We start from the raw sequence: 19,728 nt of genomic DNA, 5'->3' as shown, positions 1-19,728 counted from the left end.
AAGAAAGAAAGAAAGAAAAGAAAAGAAAAAGAAAAAATAAAACCATGTGTTTTTTGTTTTTCTACTTGTATTTCTATCTTTCGTTCGTGTGCGTACTTTTAAGGTTTTTCTACGATCGATTCAATTATATTTTACCAAAATGAAATAAAAAGAAATGGAAAAAAAAGAACGAGAAAATAAAAAGAAAAAGAACGGTAAGTTCAACTACTTATAAAAAAAATGTAAATGAGAGAATTTTTCTCTTCATTATTCGAAATTAATAAAAATAAATAAATATATATATATAACATGTAAATAAGTAACAACAAAGAACAAAAAAGAAAAAAAAAGACAAAAAACAAACGGAAGAAAAAAATAAAGCTCGTATTAACGAATAGTACGAAGGCGGAAACTTATTATCCCAGTTCATTGAAATTTGTGATTCATTGATACTTGATCACAACACTTGATATACTTACGTATACGTAGGTAGTGATACATCTGACGAGTTCATTCGTTTTTTTGATGTTTCAAAAAGAACGAGAAAAAGTAAGAGAGAGGAAAAAAATGAGAAAGAAAGAGAGAGAGAGAGAGAGAGAGAGAGAGAGAGAGAGAGAGAGAGAACATACATAATATACATACACACAAAACATACACAACATACACAAACACACACACACGCATACACAGAGAGAAATAGAAATAGAAAAAAGTAAGCTACAATTTCGTGGGTAGAAATTTAAATGGCAAGCGAGTTCGATGCAACAAAGTTCTTTGATGCCTAGCAGCTTTTTTCCCCTCTCCCTTTACCTTCCAACTCTATCACCATCTACACCCTTCTAAACCTTTCTCCTCTCTCCCTCTTTGATTATTTGTTCCCGTAGTTTTCTTTTTTTTTTATCTCGGAGTCTCCCTTTCGTTTCAAACGCCTCCGGTAAAGAGGTAAAACGCGAACAGAAGGAAAGCCAGTGCTGTCTATCCGAGACTTCAAAGTATTCTCATTGTTATCGATGTTAGAGCGTAGAACGATATAGTACGCATGCGAAAACATGAGCGAGAAAGAAAGAGTGTCAGATAGAAAGAGAAAAAAAGAGAAAAATAGAAAAACGAGAGAGAAAAAGAGAGAGAGAAAGAGAGAGAGAGAGAAAACAGAAATAGAAAAAGAATACCACAAAGATCGCATTTCCTTTCTAAGCGTTACCCCTGATTTTTCTTTCCCTCTTCCCTCTTTTGCCTCTCTCTTTTTCACTCTATCTCTTTCTTTAACATTCTTCCCTCTGAACACACATACAGAAATACATACACTCACATTCACACATATATAATACATATACGGACACATACCGTACGCGCATATAACGTACAGAGAAATACACACGCTCGAAGGGTTATCCTTCCGGTTACTTTTCTACGAAAAAGGCAATGGTATCCCCCAGAGAAATATATCCCTACTGAAGTGTCCTTTCATCCTAGCACGAACGTAAAGCCACGTAAGTATGGTGAATGGTACGAGATCCCGGTATAATTCATCAACGATTTATTCGCGAGACCATACGAAAGGCGCCACTTCCTTTCATTTCGAATAATAAAAATTACGATCGATGATTAAAGGATTTTCCACTGAATTTCTATTTTTTACGAACTTGAATATATGCGTATGTGCGTGTGTATGTGCACACGTTGATATAATCGATAAAATCTTCTTAATTTTTGTGGAAAGTGAAATATGAAATATTCGAAGTTTCCTTTATAATTTCGAATCGATGATTTGAATTCGATGAAATAAGTAAAATCGTAAATAGAGAAGCAATTGTTAAATTAAATTGATTTATATAGATCGAACGTAATTCTGTGAATACCCATGACCGTAGGTAAAATCGTTAGAAGGGTAAGCCTTCGATTATCGAGAAAGCTGGATTAGTCTTTGTGTTTGTGCCGTGTTATTCGTCACGCTTCCACAAACTATTTGATCGGGGAATATCCCGTAAGATCGGAATTAACTACTACCATTCTCGTTTTCCAAACGAACTTCGTGAATCACGAAGACGTTCTCGAAAGATATGGCCATTGAGATTTCTATCGGAATTTTATTGTCAGCTAGTGATTTACTCGTTCAATTTATACTAGTGATTTTACCGTTGAATATTAAGGTAAGAGAAATGGATCGTATAAAAGAGAAGATAATATAAAATAAAAATTAACGAACGAATCGTTAGTAGATCGGTAAACGTTATTTAAAAGATGTTTGAAAGAGAAAGAGAGAGAGAGAGAGATCATAAATAATTGGAAGCTTGGATTTTCTTCTTTTTTTCTTATTTTTGTTTTCTTTCTTGCAGCTTCGAAAGAATTTTAATTGGAAAAGGGAATAAAAGAAAAAATTAAAATAAAATAAAATAAAATAAAATGAAATGAAATGAAATAATAAAATGGGAGAGAAGCGTCGGAATCCTGACGTTGAACGTGACGTTAATTAACTCTTATCACGTAAGACGAGCTTCACTATGACGATCAAGATACACAAAGATTTCCGAGGCTCTTTTTCCACGTGATACTTTCTTCCTTAAGTATTTTTAACGAATATCCTGTTGATCGAAATATAATCTCTGAGAATAAAGATCCCATAGTGAAAATATTTTTCTTGAAAAAATGTTAACTAATCCATTGATTCATTCGTCTTTTAATAAAACATATAACCAATGAATATATATATATATATATAAAATAACATATAATATTTTTATCAAATTTTATATAAAATAGAACGATAACGGATGATTAAATTTTTATGGCTAATAATTCCCACTTATGAAATTCAATCGAATTTAACGCGGAATATATTCGTCCCCTTTAAACGAACCAACCCCCATCATCTCGATTATCCTTTTATCTGTCGCGGAGGATCTCTACTTTCGAAATTGAGCGAGAAGAAAAGATAAAATATCTGATCGTTGCTAACGACGATGGACGAGAGAGAGAAAGAGAAGAAAAGAAGAAGAGAAAGAAGGAAAAAAGAAAAAGGGCTTAAAAGAGGGGATAAAAGAAGAAGAAGAAGAAGAGAAAGAAGAAGAAGAAAAAAAATAAAAATAAGAAAGCGTTAAGAGAAGCGTTTATATCCTGTAGAAAGTCTATGGATTCTTAGCAGGAGATAAGATCGTGGTGAACCACGAAGAAAGAAAAGAGAAAAAGAGAGAGAGAGAAAGAGAGATAAATAGATAGACAGACAGAGAGAGAGAGAGGAGAGGGGGCAACTTGAAAATTAGCTTTCCCTTGAATCTTTCCGTCCGAGAAGGAAGCACCCAGACGTGAGCTAATTGTGCAGATTACCAATTACAGCAATTTTGCAGAAGTTCTACAACGTCTCTCTCTCTCTCTCTCTCTCTCTCTCTCTCTCTCTCTCTCTCTCTTTCGCTCGTTCCTTTCCAACTAGTCTCTACGACAACGACGAAGAAATTGCTTGCGGACAAATGGTAAGGACGATGAAATTTTACGTTGAGAGTATTTCTACGACCTATCCATCCCTGATTAAAGTTTTCACCTGGCCCGTTCGTTAACGACCAGTCAAATTCCCCGTTCAATTTAGTTTCATTCGAGCAGGACTTTTTTCCTCCCTTGTTTTCCTCTTTTTTTTCTTTCTTCTTGTTCTCCCCCATTCTCCTTCCTTTTTTTCTCTACTATGGAAAATTATCGGCAGAACGATGACGGGTATGATGTTCCTTTCACACGATTATCCTTATTAAATAAAGCGACGACATAGGGACCAAAAAAGAAGTAGGAAAAGAAAAAAAAAAAAGAAAAGAAAAGGAAAGAGAAAAAAAATCGACTTCTATTATCAGGCCGTTAATTTTTTTCTCCGTGTTTAATTTTCTTTTCTTTCTTTATTTCAAACGTGCTCTCTCTCTCTCTCTCTCTCTCTCTTTCCCCACCCCACCTCCCAACCTCTCCGCATTACGCTTTAAAACGGAATTCGTGCATTTAATACAAGTCGCAACCACGTGTTGCTTCTCCATCTCATTAAGTTCAATGAATTTTTTCCAACTACAATTATCCCCCCTCTCTTCTCTTATTTTTTTCCCTTTCTTTCCTTAATGAGATGTATCTTTCGTCTCTTTTTCTTTCTTCCCTTCTATTTTTCTTTTTTCTCTTTTTGATGTAAAGAAACGCAAGAAATCAACAGAATCAATCGTCATTCCTTTGTATCGGAATATCGTTAATTTGTTAATAATAACAGAAAATAAATAAGAAATAAGGATTCGTATTTGTACGCTTGGATGAGTATTATTTATACGGTCGAATCGTTCTCTTTCATTCTTCGCGAAACAAAGACAAAAGATCTATTCGGACGCAAACAGTACCTTATGGATTAGCTAGGATCTATCGCGAACATAGAATACGATGGAATAGCAATCGTATCCAGTGCGTGATCATGATTTGCCATGTGCATCGCCGCACAGTTGCGTCCAATACACGTTGCGGTTTCCATAATGCATTCCGCATGCACGTTAGCTAGAGCGCGTTAGCGAGTGCAGTGCGGTTTACGAAATATGCCGCAAAATCTAGATCGTCCTACTATCGGAGATAGTTTGCTACTTATCTACTCAACAACTACTCCGTCCTTCCCTCTACACTATCCTCCTCTCTTTTAAAAACAGAGATATATAATAAATAATATAATAAACGTATAATAATTAAAATAAATAAATGAGTGAATTATGGCGACGAATTTAATTCAAAGAATAAAAAAGTTTCTTTTCTAGGACATCGTGTGAAATCATTATCGACAGTCGGAGAATAGGCTTGAGGGTTTGAGAAAGATAAAAAAAGAGGTGAGTGAAACGAAAAAGTTCGTTTTTGCACAACGAAAGAAAGGAATATACCTATATTTTCTATAGCATAATATGAACGTACCGTATACGAGGCTAATGGTTTCCGCTCGAGATTCATTTCGCGGAACGTCCGCATGTCGCTATATCCTGTGGCATCAAAGGGAAGCTGCGCGATGAAAAAATAAAAAAAATGATAAAAAAAAAGGAAAAAAGAAAAAAGAAATTAAAAAAGCCGGATAACACTCTCTTTCTTTCCACGTTATGATTCTCTTCTGCGTCTCTATTTCTTTCGCTATCGTTTTCCTTTTTTTTTCTCGATTCATCGAGAGATATATTTTATGAATTTTTTGTTTTGTATTGAAAAGCATATATATATATATATGTATATATATATGTATATATATATATCTGCATGTGTGTATTTTGGAATATTGTTAGCCCCACGGTTGGAAGAGCCATTCGTAATTATTACGTTGCTACGCGTCAATCAACGAGACGAGTGTGATTACAGCTAGAGGAGGATGAGACGAGGGCTAAAGCCGAGTTAACGCCAGGTGCACTTGGAGATTGAGTGTTCTGAGTACGGACAACAACTGGAGAATCGAAGAGAGAGACTGAGAGAGGCAGAGAGAGAGACAGAGAGAGAGAGAGAGAGAGAGAGAGAGAGAGAAAGAGAGAGAGGATATCTATCCAACCATCTGGTTTCGACATAGGTGTCCAATTTATGACTTACTTAAAATCTAGTAAGTGACTATTCCTGACATTTTTATAGTGAAATTTATAGTGCAACTTATATATATATGTATGTATGTATATATGTATGTATGTATGTATGTATGTTTCCTATGCTGTTATCACAATCTTATCATAGAACGATAGTTCACTGATGACTCATATTACTATTACTTGCAATATCGAACCAACATGTTATCAAAATATTTTTCAATTATAATATTTATAATTTCAAAATAAGTTATATTCGGATTTGTCCCTATTGACGAAAGCAACAGGTTACAATGTATGCAAATACGATATTATGATAGTTATAAGAAAATATAACGAAATGAGTACGACGAAAAGCAATTGTTGATTACGAAAATGAACCCGTAAAGTTCTCGAGAGAAATTTTATAAACTTAGATTGTCGTTCTTTTTATATATATATATATACATATATATACATATTTTTTTAGAAACATTTGAAACACGCGTAAATTGGAAAATTTGAAGAAAAAGAGAAAAGAAAAGGAAGAAGCAGAAAAAAGATAGAAAAAGAAAAGGAAAAAGAGAAAGAAAGTGAATGAATAAATTATATACGCTAAGAAAGGAAACTGTTAAAGGAAAAATCCTTAAAATATCGTAACTAGTTTTGGACAAGTTCCTTCGACAAGTACAAACGACAGGTTCCAACTGTGCGGAAATGGTTGGCACGCCGCATAGGTTAATTTCGACGTTGTTAGAATTCCTCGCGTGGTACGAGTATCGATATTCGATTTATCGTCCCTTCCCATCTGGAAGAAGCAATGTCAAGATAGAATAGGTATCGACCCCTCTGTCGATCCTTAAATCGATGATAAATAGAAATGTAACTATGTTTGTTTATTTTAATAATAATAATAAAATAATAATAAAATAATGATGATAATGATGATGGTAACAACAACAACGAAATAATATTTCTTCAAAAAAATTATTAGTTTCCTATTCGTTTTTTTTTTTCTATTTTCTCTTTTTAATTTCGAGAAAATTTCTCGAGAAATCGAAATTGTAGATTAATCAAAGATTCGTGATGGTAAGCACGAAACTCGTCGTAAGCTTTCTCTTCTATCGGGAAGTTTAGCAAAAGAGAGAGATAGATAAATAGAAAGAGAGAGAGAGAGAGAGAGAGAGAGAGAGAGAGAGAAAGAGAGAGAGAGAGGAAGAGGAAGAGGAAGAGGAAGAGAAACAGTAACAGCGATAATTTATCGCGTCGCTACTTTAGACAGTGACGGAGATGGTTTCGTGCTTGTTAATCTATCGTTCGTAACGCATTTTCGCGAAAACTTTCCGGCGCGAGGAAAATTAAAGACAGAGAGAATGGCTTCGTATCCAAAGTTACTTCGATATTTCAATCGAGTTCCCTTCTCTCCCTCTACTAATCCACCCTCACTTTTTCTATTTTTTTTTCTTTTTTTTTCATTTGTAATTATACTTCTCTCTCTCTCTTTCTCTCTCTCTCTCTCTCTCTCTCTCTCTCTCTCTCTCTCTCTCTCTCTCTCTCTCTCTCTCTCTCTCTCTCTCTCTTTCTGTCCTAGACTAATAAACCTTGCAATAGGTCGAACTATTCACAGATGGCATGCACTTACCTAACTTTTTCGAAAGTTCATTAGAAAATTTATTAACCGAAAAGTGTAAGCCTTAAATGATAGATAGATACATAATCTCCAGGACGAGAAAAGGTTATATCAACGAAGCTTGTTGGAAAGTTCCGAAAGGCACGAAACTTTGTTATGTTTCCATCAACAGTTTTCAAATATATTGTATTATAACGTTGGAACTCTATCGTCGTCTATCGTCGCAAAACACAAATTTCCGATGAAAGGACTGCAGGATGACTGAAGGAATCGACTCATCGGGATCTAACAAACTCTAAATTTCCCTCGAGTATCATCGTAATTGAAATCGTAGGTGTAATCGTTTACTATCGCTCTCCTTTCATCGTCCTTTTAATTGACTATTTATGAAAGATATTCGGTAGGATAATTATGCGTACGATCGAATTTTAACTATAATAAAATCGGTACTCTATCGTCGAAGGGGGAAGAAGTAGAAGAAAAAAGAAGAAGAAAAAAAGGAAGAAGGAAAAGGTACGGTGAAAAAAAAAAAAAAAAAAAAAAAGAGAGAGAGAGAGAGAAAAACAGAAAAGTATATGAAACGAAATATTTTCCTCGGTATCACGGTCTTTCGTGTGAAATCGTAGTTGAAAAAAAAAACGAAAGAAAAAAGAAAGAAAAGAAAAAAACTTACGTGCCACGCGAATTCTTCTCTCGCGAGTTTGTTCCTGATTATATAGGTTTGTAATAACGTTGACGTGATCTTACCTGAAACACAGAAAAATAAAAAACTTTTAACCTCGTATAATCACGCGAGAATAAAAGCAAAAATGTTGGGTTTTTAAAACGCGAGAATGAATCGTTAAAATTACGAGAACGAAGGTATGCATTAAAAGTAGTAGATTTTTTCTTCTCTCTCTGTCTCTCTCTCTCTTTGTTTTTTTTTTGTTTTCTTTTCCACCGGTGGAATCAAGAAATAAAAGATGTATGAAAAAAGAAATAAAAGAAATATAAAAAAGAAAGATATATGATTTTGTCAGATAAGAAGAATTACACATAGGGGAATGTCGTTGTAAAAGCAAAATTTTTTTAAGAGCATCGTTCTTCAACATTTTTTATCATTTTTATCTCATCGTCTATTGTTTACCTTCAATTTTGCCTTCCGATAATAGATTTTTCAATGTAATCAAATAATTACCATCCATGTTTAGAAAAAAACACAATACCTTAGTTTCTTTCATACGACATAATTACGAGTACGACAGTGTATAAATAGGTACGAAGTTTCGCGTGTCGGTTCGCCATCGTCAAAGAATAAAGTTAACCAGAAAGAGACACGAAGGAACAAAAGAAAGAAAGAAAAAGAGAGAGAGAGAGAGAAACGATAATGAAACGTGACCTTTCGAGTATCACCCAAGTGAAATGAAAAACTGGAGAGACGATAAAATAATAAGTTCGAACAAAACTTAACGTACGTTACAAAGTACTATGAAAGGATTTTTTTTCAACGGCACGTTCAAACTCAAAATTCATTTATATCAACTCGTTCGATTGAAACGAAAGAAATGAATGGGAGAAGGAAAGGGAGAGAAGATCGAGGCGAGGGTGCGAGAACGAATTAAAAATGTGTACGTGTAAGTGTGTGTGTGTGTGTTTGTGTGAAAGGGAGAAAAAGCAAACTGGTGGATGGTTGAATAAGAGAAAGAGAGAGAGAGAGAGAGAGAGAGAGAGAGAGAAAGAGAGAGAGAGAGAGAAATTTAATTAGCACCCCGAGCGGTTTACAAAAGAACCACAGGAATTCTGAATCCGTGACTATTCAATTCTACAAAGAAAACTAGATAGACAAAAGGGTGGAAAGGTGTGGGGAGAAAAAGAAAAAAATTGAGAGAGAAAGAGCGAGAGAGTGAGAGAGAGAGAGAGAGAGAGAGAGAGAGATAAAGAGAGAGAAAAAGAGAGATGAGAAATAAATGCAGGAATAGTTTCTTGATCCTTCATCAACGATTTTTCAACGAGTTTAGAATTTTCTCCGGATGCTTGCCGCACCGTTAAACGTTATTACAGATAAGATCCACGAGTGCGATTCGATTATTTACGATGAAAACCTTGAACCAACTTTCGAGCAGCTTATAATTTATACGAACGAGGTAGGTACTTAACTTGTAATAAATAATTAATTGTGATTAAAATGAAGAAACTTTGTAATACCTACACACACACACATGCACACACGCGCGTGCATATACGCGTATGTGTATCCAAATTGTATATATTAATTGCATTTATATGTCGTACAATTTTTAAAACGATAATTATCTTGCTTTTGCATTCGAGACCTACGAATATTAATGTGCATATAAATCGAAATATTTTTAACGAAGTAATTAAACGAAAATTAATTGTTAGAAAAGGTGCTTGTAAAAAAAGCGAAAAGAAAAAAAGAAAGAAAATTTTTATGTAAGAGAGAGAAAAAGAGAGAGAGAAAGAGAGAGAGAGAGAAATAGAGGCTGACAATGCGCTTAAGGCAAGGACAACGATGTTACTCGCTCTTCCTATCAACTCGATGGTATCCTCTCTCTATCGTTTGATGTACCGACGAACATCGAGCCACTCCACTTAACGTCAGATTATTTTCTTTGGAGTTCACTTCGAACGTCGATACCGGCCCACCCATCTCTCGAAAGGAATTCTCCAGAGTGCACCATTTCACACAGACCTTTAGCTAAGGAAGCATAAAAATTTTCCAAGTTTCTCACGGATGTTCTCACATCGAATATCATCAAATTGAAATAAATATCTATACGATAAATTCTTCTAATATATCTGTTAACATTGAAAAAAATCGTGATGTCTGTCATTAGCTACGATGGTATATTATTTAACTTTCCAATTATATACTTCTTTCAAACTTCGACGGATTTGAAAAAAAAAAAAGGTATCAACGTTAAAAAAGAGAGAAAGAGAGAGAGAGAGAGAAAGAAGAAAAAAAGAAAACTAGATTTCCATCTAATATTAGCTAGATGAATATCAAAGTGAAAGAGTAAAAGAGAAAAAAAGAAAGAAAGAGATGAAAAGGGGGTATTAGGGAGAGTGGGAGGTAGAGAAGGAGGAATGGAAAGAAGCCTTTCAGGCGCAGAAACAATATTTGTCGATTCGTTGGAGAACTAGTCTCAGAATGTTCGAGCGATTCGTCGATGTTCTATAAGCGACAAAACAGCGAGACTCCACTCAATGTCCAGTATATTTTCCTTCGGGCTTACTACACCCAGCGTTCTCTTTTTCTTCCTGTTCCCCCTCCTCTTCCTTTTTCTCCTCTTGCGAGTCCAGTCCTCTGTCTGTCAATGGCAGTTTTCAACTTCGATGAGAAGAGTGAGAAAAAGAGAAGGTAAAAGAAAGAGAAAGAGGAAAAGAAAAAGAAAGAGAGAGACGAGGTGAGGTTGCGAGAAGCGGACTTGGCAGAGTAGAACAATCGTCTCGGTTTGATTGCAAGAGATTAAAACGTTGTTGAGATTAGCTTCGTTTCAGTTTCACTAGAGAAAAAAAAAAGAGGGAAGAGAAAGAAAAGGTAATGTGGGATGAAAGGTAACGAAAGAAAGAGATCAAACGAAACGAGGAAAGATAAATATTTATGATGGGTGATACATTTAGAAAAAAAAGGAAAAAAAAAAGATAAACAATCTACGAATGTTAATAAATTGTTCTTTCTTTTTTTTTCTTTCCTTTCTAATTATATCTCGTCGATACACACACACGCACACGTATATATATATATATGTGTGTGTTATATATGAGGATAATATAAAAAAAATCGCGTTAAAACAATTTCTCTCTCGAACGAATTATCTTAGCATAATTTAGGATATTCGATTACCGATTAATTACAACGATCGCGAACGCTAACGCTCCATAGGAATGTTTCATCGGCTCATAGTCGATATTTAATGGGGCCGTTAATCGTGGTGCGACTAATAATCATGTTGGAACGTAATTAACGTTTAATTGACGTCGTTCAATGTATTAAAAACACGGACATTATATATTCGATACTCTTTTTATACAGTTATATCTGTAATTCTTTAACTTTCGAAATAATGAAAACCCATCAAGAATTCTTTTATTCTACTTTCCTTCCCATTTCGTTTATAGCAAGGGGGAAAAGTAAAGTAAAAAGAAAAAAAGAAAAAAAAAAAAAGAAAAAGGAAAATTATTCAAGAAATTCCATAAACTTACAGGAGTAGATTCAATTTCAAAGCGTCTCAATATTCAGAACGTAATACTATTCGATCCTCTCGAATCTATCCTCTCCTCGATATTCCTTTTATCGTCGATAATGGAATTCATATGGATTATGAAACAAAGACGTTAGAAACGACGATTTAGAAAGCTCTTCAACAATTACGTGGAATGCAATAGGAACATGTACTTATTACGTTCGTGCCAAAGACACCATCACGCACGGAACGCAAGGACGTAATTATTGAAACGATCGATAATACGTTATGCATGTATCTATGTATGTATCACCTAAATACATATCTATATGTTATTAACGCAACCGCATAAAGTCATATAGATGATATTTCTTGTTTCCTTTTATAAAATGTAACGTTAAAAACGATTAATAATATCTTTTCTCTCTTTTTTTTTAAACACACAAATTTACAACTATATATATATATATATATATATATATATATATATATATATATATAAATTAAAAGATTACAGTTTAATTAAAATTAAAATTTACTCACATGTGTGTATATATATATTTTTTTATGTGGATTATTTCACTTAGAATAAATTTTTCTAAAAAGAACAAATTGATCTTTAAAGATGTTAAGATCGCAAAATTAGAGGATAACAACATTACGGAATAATTCACAATTTCGAGGTTTTCCGTTTCACGATCCGAGATGGGCAATAAATTGAAATCGAGCCGAGGATATACATAAAACTTCTCCTACAATGTTCACGAAACTTTCTCATGGGGTTCGGAATCGTACTAAACGTCGAAACCGTGATGGATAACAGACGAAACATCTTGCTCGTTTCGTCGGATTATTTACCAAAGAAAAAGCAAAAAAGAAAAAGAAGTCAAGAAAACCACCTAGTCCCTATCTCTCACCGAAGAGAGAAGAGAAAAAAAAATAAAAATAAAAGAAAAAAATAAATAAAACCGACAAATAGAGGGATGTTCCAGACTTTGCGAAATCCGAGTTAAGTTTTTGAATATCCTACTACAGTGTCAAAGATACTACCACAATTTTGCATATGGAATTTCAAATGAAACGATAGCTTTGAAATATACGTAAAACGTAAAAGTTTTCGGTTGCGAAACAACTTTCGAGAGATTGGCGTTTCCTCTCCCCCCTTTTTGTGGAAAAACTGAAATAGATAAAGAGAGAGAGAGAGAGAGAGGAAATGGAGGTTGAAGGGGAGGGAAAGGGTAGTGAAGAAGGAAAAGACCAGGAAAGTCAAAGAGATAGAAATTCTACGCGCAGGATTATCGGAAACTTTTCACGCGCGACGCTCCGCGACTGAGATGTGTGTGTGTGTGCGTGTCTGTGTGTGCGCGCGCGTCCAACTCATTTTGAATTCGGTATACCAAACGATTATGCAAAGTTTTCGTGGTATCGAGAAACTCGCAGGGCATAAACTTCGAAATACTCTATCACTGTTTCGAAAGATGGAATAAGATCGACGTGAGATATGGAAAACGTTATATACTCGTAGGATATAGATACTCCAAGTGTTTCTACATAGCGTGTACCATTTTCGTACGCATTATTCTAAGTTCAAGAAGAAAGAATGTTTTCTTTTCGTTTCGTTTCTTTTCTTTTCTTTTCTTTTCTTTTTTAACAGATTCGAAAGTAGTATTCGAAAATATATAAACGATAAAAAGTTTACAGCTGTTTGCTATGGAGTCGTCGAAAAGGTATTACACGCTTCTTTTCTCTTCGAGATAAAGATATAACAAACGAAAGTCATTTCTTCGAGGAGAATATTACGAGAGAAAGAGAGAGGAAGAGAGAGAGAGAGATAGATAAAGAACATTTTGTAAAAAAGAAAACGCAAAGAAAGTAGATACGCCTTAGGTTGGGAGGACACTTGAGAAAATGGTAGGAAAAATGTACAACTCCAGCAGGAAATGCGAGATATTAATTTTAGAGTTTTCATTTCTTAAGTCACTCTTTCAGAAAAATCCTCCAGAAATCTGCGAGCGAAGGAGAGAGAGAAAGAAAGAGAGAGAGAGAGAGAGAGAGAGAGAGAGAGAGAGAGAGAAAGAGAGAGAGAGAGAGTTCACTTTTACAGAATACAACATAATAACGATCACGATTCAAAAATGAAGTTTAAGAATTTTTTTTCCTTCCTTCTTTCTTTCTTTTTAACTTTTATTTTTTTTTTTTTAATATAAATAAAACGAAGCTTTCATCGCGCGTTACGTAATAACCTTAATACTTAAAAACATATCTATCTGTATACATATATAGCTATCTATCTATCTATCTATCTATCTATCTATCTATCTATCTATCTATCTATCTATCTATCTAATGTCTTTTCCGATAATGTATGATTTTCATATTTTAAGATTGATTAAAGTATATATTTGCGAAGGAATACTTTTTACGTGACTTCGATATGCGATAAATATTAAATTTATCGAACAAATAATATACATATTTATGCGAAGAATCCGTTGACACGTTCTATATTCGAACGTGATAGCGATAATATAATATACGTTTACGATAACGGAACAGACGTAACAGAAGTTACTCGCCTGATAACTTAATGAGCTCTGACGTTATAAGACAGTCCTATCCACTTTAGGGTACGTTGTCCTTAAACGAAACCAGCTAACTACACTCACGGGAAAGCAAGGAACGTCATTTTATTTATTTATTTATTTATTTATTTATTTATTTATTTATTTATTTGTTTGTTTGTATCGTATCTTTTTTCTTTCTCTTTTTTCTTTGTTCTTTCTTCCCTCTATATAAATAAATAAATCTCATCGATCTTGAAATATTTCTTGATCGTATTAAACTAATCACAACGGTCTCGTCGGTCTCTTGACAAAATTTATCAAGATTTTTATTAAAAAATGAAGATATATTTTACTTCGAGAATATACCTCTCATCCATTAAATATTATTTCATATTTATATCTAACTAAATAGAAAGGATAGGAAATTTGATACTAATTTTTAATCCTTTGTATATACGTAATGTATTTCAGTTATATTTGTCATCGTCAGAAACAGAAATTGTATACGGTCGATAACATACATACATATATCCGCAATAATCCGATGGCGTATTCTGTCAATTTGTTAGTTAAAAAAGAAAAAAAAAAAGATGAAATAGAAAATAAAAAAGAAAACAAAAAAAAAAGACAAAAAAACGGAGAATAGTATAAAATCAAAAAGCGGAGCAATTAATCGTGGTTGACACGGCTCTCTTGTTTCGATTCGTGACACCTGTAATCGAGCGTATCGTTTCTACCCATAGAATACGTCTACAATACTCTCATCTATATCTATAATATATATATATATATATATATATATATATATATATATATATATATATATGCATAGATCAAATATGTATAACACCAGCTGCGTTGAAAATTCGAGTTCAAGGATTAGTTTTCCGTGCTCGTTTGGTATGTTTCGTAAGCAAAAAAAATGTTGACAAAAAAGAAAGAAATAACGCAAATGCGAAAGGGACGAATGTGGGTTGTTAACGTGGGCGAAAGTTAAAAAAAAAACCAACGAAAAAATGTAAATAAATAAATAAATAAAATAAATAAACAAATAAATAATAAAAAATAGAATTCACCTTCATCTCCTTCATTCTCCTTTAAGAATAAGTTTATTCTTAATGAATAAGTAAATTAAGATTTTAATTAAGAAAGAAAAAAGAAAAAGAAAAAAAAAGAAAGGAGAAAATTGAATTTCGTTAAAAGTGTTTCTTCTCGCACTAAAAACGTTCCATCTTCAATAACCTAAAAATATCTTTGATCTCTCAATTTTTTTCTCTTCAGACACGCTCGAAAAATAGCGCGCGTGAAAATAAATGGAAAAAGTTTGAGAACGATCGAGGTTTAAAATTGAAATCGAAGGCGTGGTGGACAAACCCGATCGAGCCAGGTAGAAATTCAAACTCCATGAGAGACCTGTTATCGTACAAGACGAGCCTGGAGAATTTCCTAATATAACTGCAAATGCATTATACCCTATGCTCTATTCTATAGGATCGAAGATGCACAACTGCCGCGATGTGTGCCCATTGTGCTTCCGGGTATTGTAACGCCGCCATTTTTCTTTGAAAATCCATATACATCAATCAATAATAAAAAGAAATATACGATGAAAACGACAGTACTCTGTCGATGAAAAATATTTTCGTTGGTACGATATAGGAGAAAGAGCGAAAGAAAAAAGAGAGAGAGAGAGAGAGAGAGAAAAAGAAATAAAAATAAAAGGAACAAAAAAGAAAAGTAAAAAAAAAAGGGAAAAAAGATATAAAAAAAATTGAAGAGACATATATATATTTATATATATTAAATTTTATATATATAATATTCATTTATATATAAAATATCGTGCGAATATCGAAATGGTTGAATGGTAAACATTTCTAATGGTAACTCGACAATAGAGCTATTTTTATCGGTATTTTCACAGTACTAGGAAGGAAACAAGAGGAATACGATAAAATCTCGTTATGGTTTCTTCGCGGCAATATAGAGGATACGCACCGGCTGACACGCGACACGATATCCCTGCGATATGCCAACCGCTATAAACTAACGTAGCTGCGTCAAGCAGCATTATCGTGATTTCTGGTATGTATAACAACGGAACGTAGCTAGCTCCTTTGTCGAGACGTAGAACGAAGGAGATACGTCACTTTGCGACAAGACAACGAGCTCGGTTAAAACGATTAGGGTTAATAATAACGGTTTATCCGTAAGCGAATATTATCACTGATAGGCGTGATAATTTCAACGAAATTTTCACGAACATTCCAAAGATTTAACGTAATTAGATTAAACGTAAAAGTTATTAAACTTAATTAATAGAATAACGATTAAATTAAACAGTGCTATCTTTAATTAATTAATTATAACTTTTATACGCAATGGTACAGATTTGGATATGTGGCTTTTTTTCTTTCTTTCTTTTTTCTTTTTAATCGATTAAGTGAATCATAGAAATACGGAGAAGAATATTCAGAGGGTGGTTGGATGTTGGAGTACTTTTGGAAAACGAGCGCGTCTCAAAGTCAACGGCGAGTGCTTGTGAGTAATGTATTACGCGCTAACAAGCGGAAAAGCAAGTTCCCGAGATGAAAGTTCGGTAATAACGTCATCTTAAGGATATTATCCAACTATCCACACAGACTAAAACTACGTTCTCGTTGATCGTTCCCTACGACTTATTCGAGAGGAAACTTGAACCTGCGTGAGACTTATCATTAGAGTTAATCGAATCCAATCTGAACGTGAAATAGGTACTTGCTAAGGGTTTTCCCTTTTTCTATGTCTTCCTTTCTCTCTCTCTCTCTCTCTCTCTCTCTCTCTCTTTTATTTTTCAACTTTTCACAGACTTACAACGACGTACATATATCTTACGTTAACTCCAGGGTAATTTTCGATTCGATAAAATAAACGATGAAGTGTTTAGTCGCACGTCACGAACATTCTGCATCGATTATCATAAATGCATTATTTCTTTTTCTACTTTTCTCTCTTTCCTTTTTTTTCGTTTTTCTTTTTTTCGGTTAGAAAATTTATCGGATAGTCTTGTCACGGCTCATACCAGCTCTCTAATTTGCTCGATGGAAGTCCTGTGTCGTCCGTCACGAAATTAATTTACATTTAGACCCCGATTAAAGCATTGATTAAAACCGAGCTTAGCGAACGTTACGTGGCCTACATTCGTTTTGATTCACGTCCCGACCTCGCGCGCTTACGTATCTTGCGGTTAATCCCCGATACACGGAAATCCAACTTGTTTTGGTGCTAACTTTTCTTTAATATAATATATTATTTGTCGATTTTAAACACGATCAAATGAATTTGCATAACGATATTATTAAATACGTTAAATACCTCGTTTGGGTCTAAGATGGATCATATACATACATACAACGAAGTACGATTTTTCACGACGTATAATAACATTTTTGATGACATTCGCGAGTTTTCTCTTTTAATATAACGTAATACCTATTAACGATCATTACTTTTTCTTTTTTCTTTTTTCTTCTCTCTCTCTCTTTTTTTTTTTCATACAATCAGCCCAAGATCTAGCAATTTATTCGCCAGTGACGTTTCATTCTTCGGGGATCGCACGAAATCGAACATGTATTTCAATTAAGACCTTCGACGTCGGCCATTCGTTTATCGATCTTTCCCGTTCGATCGAGATTCGTTCAGAAAAGTAGAGAGGAAAAGTGGCTCGTGTCTCAATCTCACGAGATCCGGACAAAAAAACGAACGCTATCTTTCGCTCCTTTTGTCTTTTTTATCTTATTCTTTTCTCTTCGTTTTCTTTTTTCTTCTTTTTCTTTATTTTTCTATACCAATGTTTTTCTTTTTTCTTTTCTTTTCTTTTTTTTTTCTTTTTTTTTTTACTTACTATTATCATTAATTTTTCCAAGAGAACTTATACATCACCCCTTAACGTCCTTAACTTTGCACGAGAAACACTATCCGATATGGTCTTGCTTGGTTAATGAAATTGAATGAAAACGAACTTGCTGGTACAATTAGCGGAAAAGTTTCAACCGCGATAAGAATGTCTATCGTTAGGACAATAAGAGCCATCATTTATTCTCCACAAACTTTTACGGTTAAGTAACACATTTTTCTCTATAAGTAAGTATGTAATTAAAAACTTTCGATCGAAAATTATTTGCAACAATGAATTCCGACAGTCGGTCGTACGAGAAACTTTTTTCGAAAGAGAGAAGAAGAAAAAAAGAAAAAAGAAAAAGAAAGAAAGAAAAAAAAAACAAACAAACAAAGAAACCAAAACGAAAACAAAAAAATTACACGCATTTTTTATAAATACACTTGAGTGATTATCGTTATCGACGTCGCGAGATAAGGAAAGAATGAAAAAAGAAAAAAAGAACAGATATATACATATGTGTGTGTGTGTCTGTGTGTAATTATGAGTAATACATACATACGTACATACGTATATACATACATTACTCATAATTATATATTATTCATATTACACTTTTGTATAGATACATATGTACAATATATAAATATAAATACACATTGTCCCCATATCCTATTTTTTTCTTCGTTTCAATATGTTTTACCGCAATATTAATTCTTCTTACTAGATTCCTCGTTGGCCGACTTTTTGATTAACCGTGAGACGACTGAGGAAAATGAAGACTTACTGGTCGGATGTAGAAAAGAAGAAAAAAAAAGAGAAAGAAAAAAATAAGAAAAAGGAGATGAAACGAGAGAGAGAAAAAAAATAAATTGAAGAGGGAGAAAGGTAGATAAAGAATGAAAAAAAATATCGTCATTACGTTAAGCGAAATAAACTAGCGATAAAATTTCCGATGGAACTCTTTCTTATCGAGTCGACGCTCTCTCTCTCTCTCTCTCTCTCTCTCTCTCTCTCTCTCTCTCTCTCTCTCTCTCTCTCTCTCTCTCGTTCTTTCTTTTTTGTAGATTAATCATCAGGATTTAATTTAATCTTTCAACCAAGAGGAACAACGACGACGACAACGACGACGACGATGAGGAGGACAACGACGACGAAGACGACAACGACGACGACGAAGACGACAACGACGACGACGACGACGAGTAATCGTAAATAATTCACCGTGATACAGTACCTTCGAAGAGGACACGCGTTCTTTCCAATGCTTTCGAAAGGCTACGGTAACGAGAATGTTGGAACGTAAACGTCGAATAACGTGAAAAATCTATGTACATACATGTACACGTACATCAGCGAAACGAAATGCGACAAGGAAGGTGATAAATCCATGCATAAATTTGATTTAGACATTGTTTCTCACGTTCGTCAAATCATGAATTAATTCGAAAGAAATGAAAAAAATTGATAGAGAATGCTTGTTAAAAAAAAAAGAAAAGAAGAACAAATGGAAATGAGATAAAAAATCAAATAAAATAAAACAAATGGAAATGAGATAAAAAATAAAATAAAATAAAATAAAAGGAATAATAGTTAAAAAAGAACAAGATCGATCATTTTTCTTTTAACAAATGTTTACCTTACATTCTCTAACTACATTCTAATGGGGAATACGTAAAACTGAAACGCGTAAAAACGTATGAGTCATACATGATGACGTTTATATTCTAACATGCACGAAGAAAACAAAAAAAAAAGAAACAAGATAAAGAAGAAAAAAGAAAAAAGATTAAATGAAATAAGAAATAAATTACAATAAAAAGATGATGATGATGATGATAACAATAATAAAAAGGAATCGATCATCTTTCAAAAAAAAAGAAAAAAAAAATGATAATCTTATAGAATATTCTCTTTCAACTGCATTCTAATGGAAATAACGGAAATTCGTGAACGTGTGAGGTAT

General features: G+C 33.7%; 1 protein-coding gene across 2 annotated transcripts in view; it reads right to left on the bottom strand.

The window, feature by feature from the left end:
* Window positions 1-19,728, bottom strand: part of LOC127062775 (26S proteasome non-ATPase regulatory subunit 1) — a 56,277-nt gene that overhangs the window by 28,206 nt on the left and 8,343 nt on the right. The window lies entirely within an intron of this gene.

Source organism: Vespula vulgaris, chromosome 3 (assembly GCF_905475345.1).
Source record: "Vespula vulgaris chromosome 3, iyVesVulg1.1, whole genome shotgun sequence".
Classification (NCBI taxonomy): domain Eukaryota; kingdom Metazoa; phylum Arthropoda; class Insecta; order Hymenoptera; family Vespidae; genus Vespula; species Vespula vulgaris.
Note: the sequence above shows the minus strand (reverse complement) of the source record. Positions and strands in the feature narration are given on the sequence as shown.